Raw genomic sequence first — 8,209 nt, 5'->3', positions numbered from 1 at the left:
AATAAAAGTTCACTGCTAATGAAGAGTTTCTTTGAAAATTAGCCACTTTAATAAAAAACGTATCACAATATTGCTGTCTTGATGTTAATAAATTAAGAGTATTCGCACATGACAGACGAAGCAGAAAATGAAAGTCAGCATTAGTCAAGTTTCTACCAGATAGAAGAAATGTTAGAGCTATTTTAAATTTTGTTTAAATAGTCTTAACGAAATTTCATGTTTTTAAAACATCGAAATTTAACGTTACATGATAGCACAAATATGGCAGTATTGTGCATATATTCGAACTACACAGCGTAGCAGAAAACAGGAGTGGAAATGAGTATGAGTGCTATTGGTGAGAAGTCTAAATTTAACTTAAACGATTACGAAAGGCTGGATTTAAAATGGATTACATACATGAGTTGGTTCTTTCTATCGAGCTATCCTCTCTTTATTTCTAACATAACACGGAAATCCTTCGACAATCAACATCATATACGAAACGTGTATACGCCATATCGTGGAACAGTTGGTTCCAAGGTCAGTGTATCATAAAATCTTTTTATGGGAAGAATATTTTAGCGCAATAGTTATTTATTTGTTGCAGATGTTTTACTGGCAGAGGCTATATTATGGTGACTATTTATACAGATGTATGTGTATGTGTGCCAGCACCTTGCGCGACATTTTTGATAGTCGATGGCCCACTGGATCGTTCACACTTGCACTCTTCATACTTATTCAACTGATATCGTAAAAAAAGTGACCTTTCCTATCACTCTTCGGTTTTGGTTTTAACGTGAAGCTTACGATGTACATTTGAAAGTCTGTGTCTTAATAACAGAGAATAGTTTGTTATCACGAATATTTCAAGCCTTGCTATTCTATCGAGTTCGAAAATGTCTCAAATGAAAGTTCTGATTGCATGCATTTGCAGAAAATCGCATCTTCAGAATTTTCCAATGAGAACTTTATAGGATTCTCTTCATTTAGGAAGTAATTAATATTTTTAACAGATGCAGTTGTTATTTGGTTTTGATTCAATTACGACAGCAATTTAGACTAAGAGCTGAATTTAATGTTTTTTTTTTTTAACTGCATGCATTCTCCAATTTATTTGGTTTATTAACAGGATGGAAAATTGAAAATTCCTAGAGGAAATCTAAGCTAACCCACTTAAGTTAAAAACCACTCACGGGATCCTCTCAAAAGACTGGTTTAAATACGGTCTTGCACAGGATTCGAACCAAGATTATTAAAAAAAAGAACAAACTTGTCGTTGTCGCGAGTGCACTGATGGGGGGGGGGGGGAAATCTGCCTCGATAGTTGTTACATTATACTCATATGCGGTTTACCTAGAAGTGTTCTACCTTTAGTCCTTGCATGTAATTGTGCGAGCTCGATTTTATTTCATACGGCTATTTCTACTCCTTACTATTAGTCTTTTAAATATGAAAAGGTTCAAATGAGATAGTAAATTGTGAAATTTGCTATGTCATTTGTGCAAATTGTGCAAAAAACAAGTTTTGAATACTTTTACACATTGTGATAGAATCACCATATTTGACAGTTTACCTCAATAAACATTCCACTATTATGTGCTCTTTGTTATGGCATCTTTAATGAAATGAAGTTCAATTTCGTTAAAGAAACTCCTCTATATACTACCTGCAAAATGTCGGTTCATGTCATTCACATTAGTTGCTCCTTTTAGTGCTTTTAATTAAGACTAAGTGTAGCATCTGCCATCAGCCAAACATATATATATATATATATATATATATATGGTAAAGATTACACCGGATGATCTAGAGCCTCTCAAGTTCGTATCACTGCATTGTCTTCCAGTTGATGATACTTTCGTTTATAATGTCTACATCCTAAATTTACATACATACTAAATTATGACTCTCAGAATGGCGCAGACGTTGTGAATAGCTTTAGGATAATTATTTTTGAAAACATTCATATTTGGCTTTCAGGATGTATTCATTGAAGACTCGAGATCGAATTTCAAAACCAAGGCAGACTTGGAGAAATAAATCCTAGTCTGTCTGTCTACTTCTCGTTAGTTCCGACCTACTTCCATTTCTCATCGGCATTAAAAGGAATTCGTTTTGTGTGAGATATGATGGATTACATGCTAACGATCCTTTATCTGACAATGTGGCTAATGACTGCCGTTCAAGAAGTGAGACAATTAAAATAAATGACACTTGTGAGTTAAAAGGTGAAAACTAAGAAAATACACAGTGATCACTGTTTAAGTCATCTGTAAGGAATAGTTTGGGAATAAATAGTATAGATGTGCCTATTTAACTTAATTGAATCATCTGAATTGAAATGAAACCATATTTTAAATTAGACGATGAGATTAAAATTCGTTAACTGATTCTCATTTGTTACTGAGCACAAAAAAATAATTTCTTGTTCCTTAATGAAAAAAATAAATAAATACACGAATATCATAAATGTAAATGAATTTTCAATTAGATTTTGATATAATTATAATTCGAAATACATTTTCTTAAATATTTGATTTGGAGAGTAATGAACGAAAAAATTAATTTTATTTTAAAACTTTTCTTTTAAAGTTTATTAAATCGGAATATTTGCATACAAAGGCATTCAAATTTAGAACAACTATTAGATGAAGGTTGAATAAATTAGCTTCTCTCAGTGTTGATGAGCTAACATTTCCGTACCGTCCAAATTGTAGTAATATCGCCCAAATTACAATACAATTTTAATAGCAAAAGTATTCCGAGTTTTTTTTTTTCCATGTCTTATTAAACTTGTTAATTTGCGAAATTAACAAGTTTACCATGAATGAGAGGGAGAAAAATATTTCCTTTTAATCATGGCTTGCCTGGGGGAGGACTCGAACCCTCTTCTCTAACGAGAAATCCCAATGACTGGTAAAGATAAGCATTTATATATAGAGTTTTGTATTAATTTATAAGCAGGTTACTATTCTTGGCAGAACGACTTCTCAGTGTGAATCATATCAAATACAAAATTCTGCAACTGATACCATCGAACTCTCTCTTCTTCCTCTTGTACCATCCATTTGGGATCGGACTTTTACATGATCGTCTTAACGCGCGCGGTCCCAACCGATTTGTTGCAGAGCCTGACGTTGGGGGGGGGGGGCGGGATATATATATATATATATATATATTTTATTTTTATTATTTTTTTTTTGACTGTAGAAGTATGTTTAAGGAGCTAGTTTGCCTGTTCTGAGGAACGAAAAACCAGAGTTTCCAGAAGAAAACCCTCGACCTTCGTATGAGACCGGCTAACTCACCTGTAGTCGAAAGTGGCAAGATAAAAGTTCCTCACGTCATGGACAGAAATCAAACCCAGGTCTTTCCGACTCTCACAATGTCTTTGTCTACACCAACTGAGCTACGGAGGCTCTATATGAATACTGCATTCCCAAAACTCGGGGAAGGGGGGGAGAGTAGCGTGGGATATTATGAGCATTCTAGATTAAGAGACCCGTGATATAAATGTTATCACAGTTCCATTAGAAAGTTTGGAAGCTGATTGTTCTCTCACCCACGACAGCTACAAACAAGTCAACCGTCAGCATTCTTCGTTTCGACCAATTCCGCATCAGCGAAAATAGTCCACGCTTCTCCGTAATGACAAGAACAATTACTATGTCTTCCCAAAAGAGGAGGTGATTCCTCACCGCCATCTTCACTGAAGAGAAACTGAAAGAACCATTTGAACCACCTCGATTCTGATGACCAGGCGGATTGTCATGTGTTTGATAGAAAAAATAAATAAATATAATAATAAAAATATTAATATATGTGATGCTCATGTTATTTATTTCAATAAATGAAAGCATAAACTGCTGGATTCAAAACGACTTAAAGGTTGAAAAAAAAATAACTGGATGATATTTCTTCTATTCGCGTCTTTCTGCACCAGCATTCTCGCTTATGATGTTTTCTGTAGGAAAAGCAAGTGTTCTTGTGAAGAAATCTTTTGCAAACACTTCGTGTGTCTTCTGTCAACTTAGCTGACTCAATTTGAAGCTAACACAGGGAAATTTGGCTTAGAACAACATATACAGGGAACGCAGTCGATTTATTTCTTACAGGAGAATGACGACTAAATCCCTGATATCTGCGGTCCATGGAGGTAAACTTCGTGAATCGCATCCTCGTCGTCTTTTTTTTTTTTTTTTTTTTTTCAGATCACTTGCAAATCAACACACACACGTCAAAATTTATCTCAACGTATTCCTTATGGATAATAAAGGCGTATTGGATTGGGTATGTACGACAGCGAATTGATCGGTTGATTAACATTCTGCCAAATTCACGTTAATCTCTACGTGTGAGTGAGTGTGTGCGTGCGTGCGCGCGCTCGTTTCTTTCCATAGAAAAAATCATGAGGGGGAGGGAGGGGGGAAACACTATATTCCTAGCAAATGTCTATTGAATAGAAACGTTACATGAAAGAAAGCTATTTTCTATCTATTGCTTTATTTCTTATGCAGTGGTATTTATATATAATCAGATATAAATACCACTTCATAACAATAATTCTGAGGAACGTTTTTTTTTTAATTCCTGTTCAAGCCATACTAAATTTCGGTTTTTAATTCCAGAACTGCAAAACAGTCCGTAGAGTACTTATAAATTAATAATAGACACGTAATAAATATACATCCAATCTCAGCAATGATGATCATGGTTGCCAACTGGTTGGCAACCCTTTTTCAAAACGTTTGAGCTAAAAAGCGGAGAATGAAAAGCTTCATTCTTCAAAATTTTCGTAACAATTATAAGAATTCTGTAAAAACAATCCACATATTTTATCTTCCAACTTCCATTGATGGTGTGAAGATTAAACTGAAGGGGTTAACTGATAGTACAGCTAAAATTATAAACTTTCAGGGGCCGGCATATAACTTGTTCCTTGTTTCTTTCTTTATAATATTCTTCTCCAAAAATATTATATATATATATACACACACCCTCAATGTGCGTGTGAAACGAACCGTAGAATACAGATCCATCACCGTAAGGTGTAAATTTACAAACGTTGAAACGGCGTAGATAAATAAGCGAACAATCTCTCGAGTTTGCGAAACTGCCCCTCAAATCAAATGCACACAACATGAAATAAAAATCCTTTTCGTGTTATAGTTAACACGAAAGATGAAATCGTTTGAAGAATGTGGATTTGCTGTCCGTTTTCCACTACAAATCGATTTTAAAAAATCTCATTCCATATTAATAATAATAAGGAAGTAGGCATATGAAATACAATAACCAATAAATAGACGTAGAATGTATGAAACATTTGCTGCGAAAGGTTAAATAACATATTTTATTTTACTTGAAACATTGAAAATCCAGAAAAGACTGCATCTATTCATCTACTCTTAACTTACCGTTTTTCGTACTACCCAGGCCAACAAGTATCAACCTGGGGTGGATCAAAAATGTTTTGGGGGCGCTGCAATAATGTGAAATCTGGAAACTATGAGATTAATGACATCGGAGTAGGGAAGTGGTATAATAAATACAATTATATCAAGTAAATATTATTCAAACACTTTAATAGGAAATACAGTACATTATAATGATTTTTTTATTGTAATATTTATCGACATTCCTGATAAATTCCTGATTCTTTATTGGGATGATGATGTTTCCCTCTGTAAAATCACCATCCTCTGGAGGAATTCAAGTTTCTCCCTTGATAAGCACTGACTGTTTATTTAGTTTATTTATTTTAGCTTAATTATCGTCAAAGCAAATGAGACGATGAGAGGTTTGTGTTACGTCTGTCAACGGACTGTATTCTCAGGCTGGTTCAGGAAAACACACGAGATAAAGAAAGAAAGCACTGGAAATAGACTTCATCCGTGTCATTTTCTTTTCTTGTAAATAAATTTATATTATATTTCAAAAATCCAAAATTTTTTTAAAGTTTTAGAAACATTTTATACCTTTAGTTACTCTATATCAGTAAATTATAATTTATGACAAGGTACCAAAGTAAATTTAATGTATTTAAATCATATTTGCATTTAAAATCTAAAATTTATAATTCTAATAAACAAAAATTTTCCCTAGTAAACAGAAGGGGCTAGTTAATATTAGTAATGGAAATATTTCAACCTACAGTAAAACACATATTGAATTCGATGAAAATAGACAGACGGAGAAAATTAAAAACGATGCACAAGAAAAACTGTAGAGACATCCTTCACGAAACCTGGTCTCTCAATGACATCCATCAGTTAATCCTATCACCCCTCGCGAGGATTTCATATCTTTTGTCAGTCCTGCACGGGTGAATAATGATTGTGGTCAAGAGGAAAGAGGTGAGGGAGGGGTTGAAATATAGTTCTTGGAACGTCATGGATTGAAGAATGCCCTATCTGTTAATCATTCTGTTAATAATATTGTCTCTCGCACAACTTAATAACCAACTATCAAAGAACTTTTATGAACACTTTGATTCGGAAACCCTCATACGTTTATCGACTGTCATGGTAGTTATCACGTTACAAAAAATAAGATATCTCGGATTTAAATTACAAATTACTTACCGAAATTTCATATAGGCATAGTGATTTTTGTAGGAGTAACTGTCTTCTTGATAACAAAGTCTTGTAGGCACTTAAAAAACTGCAATAACTACCCTGAAAAATATCTTAAACACCAGGTACACAGTATTATGTAAGCAGACTTAAAAAAAAACTAAAATTTTCACGTTATTTAAACCATAATATATATTTTCAAAATCATTTTATTAACACCTTATTTAAAGTTCATGTTACATTACCATACATCAACCACAATCTTACGCAAGTGAATGCACAACAAATATAAACCTCCTCGCTGATACTCCCCCCCCTCCCCCCCTTCCACACCTCTCCTTCCGTTCGCATGCGCCTAAATTTCCTCCGAAGCAGTTCCTTATGATCCCTAAATAAACGGCAATTCTGAAACACTCAAGTGGTTAATTCAACGCACGTGATCACGCAGATGACTTTCATTATATACTTAATATATATTTGCACTGAAGGCTTGTACAATGAAAGGGAGTCACCGAATTCAATGCAGCGAAAACCCTAACCAGACAGCAGCAAGCACTTCAAAGTGACAAATCAACAATAGGGGTAAAAACAAAGTGAATGTGTTATTTAGAAGCATTCCAGAATACAGTGTATACCATATAACTGTATAAATTTAATTTCCATGTGTTAGCCTAATTGTGCTTATCGAAAAAATATTTTAGGTGACAATCTCAGGACAAATCAGTTCTCATGTAAGATATATGATTGGATACGGTATTGTGCTTGGCTTTAAAAGGACGTTTTATGAAAATTAGTGGAAAATGAAGCAGATCCATTGAAAATAACTATTTGGGGCATGTTGTGTTTCCATAATTTATGCAAAACTATAAACAGATAAATAAAATAATAATGTACACTTTTCACGTAATAGCTTCGTATTCTGTGGGACTGACTGTTTCTGATATGGCCCTCAAGAGGTAAGGGTCAATATCAGAAACTTGATAAAATAAATAAAATTGTCGCCTTTTCATTAATCTAAAACTTTTTTTTTTATTTTTTATTTACAAGAAATGTTTTCCGTTGTTTCGAAACCGTATCACTTTTAAGATGTCTTCAAATGCTCATCGCAGTCCAAGGAACATAGTGCACATGCGGTATTTGCTACGGCATGTCTGGTTTCACGCAGTATTCCTATAAAACAACATTAGCGAATCAAATCCCATAATTTTTTACTTTCCTTTAATAATTTAATGCAGTACCCAAAGTGCAAAAATTTTAAGTCATTTGCAGATTAAGGAAATATTTTTAGAAACTTTGTTAGGAAAATCGATCTTCTCCTGCACCCTAATTATTGATATACATTTAAAGTGATATAAATTAAAAATGAGATTGGTCTTAGTTATGCAACAATTATTGTCTTGTGTTTCTTTCATTTGTGTTTTTATAAAACATTTAGCCTAGAAAAGTATATAATACATTAAATGTCTTTCAATAAAATACTAATAACGCTAGTTATTTGCGATGTTATTTAGCGAAAACGCAGGATAAATGGTTTTGAGTTAGAGGGCGCTGTTCCACAACGTTCTGAAACTACTGTGAAATTGTCATTCCACTCCATCCGTATATGGTGAAAGAGTTCAAGACTTTTTCAGGCATATAGATATCATATG

The sequence above is a fragment of the Typopeltis vanoorti genome, chromosome 22 (assembly GCF_054136105.1).
Source record: "Typopeltis vanoorti isolate ZY-2024b chromosome 22, IOZ_Tvanoo_1.0, whole genome shotgun sequence".
NCBI lineage: Eukaryota > Metazoa > Arthropoda > Arachnida > Uropygi > Thelyphonidae > Typopeltis > Typopeltis vanoorti.
This window is presented reverse-complemented; position numbering follows the sequence as displayed.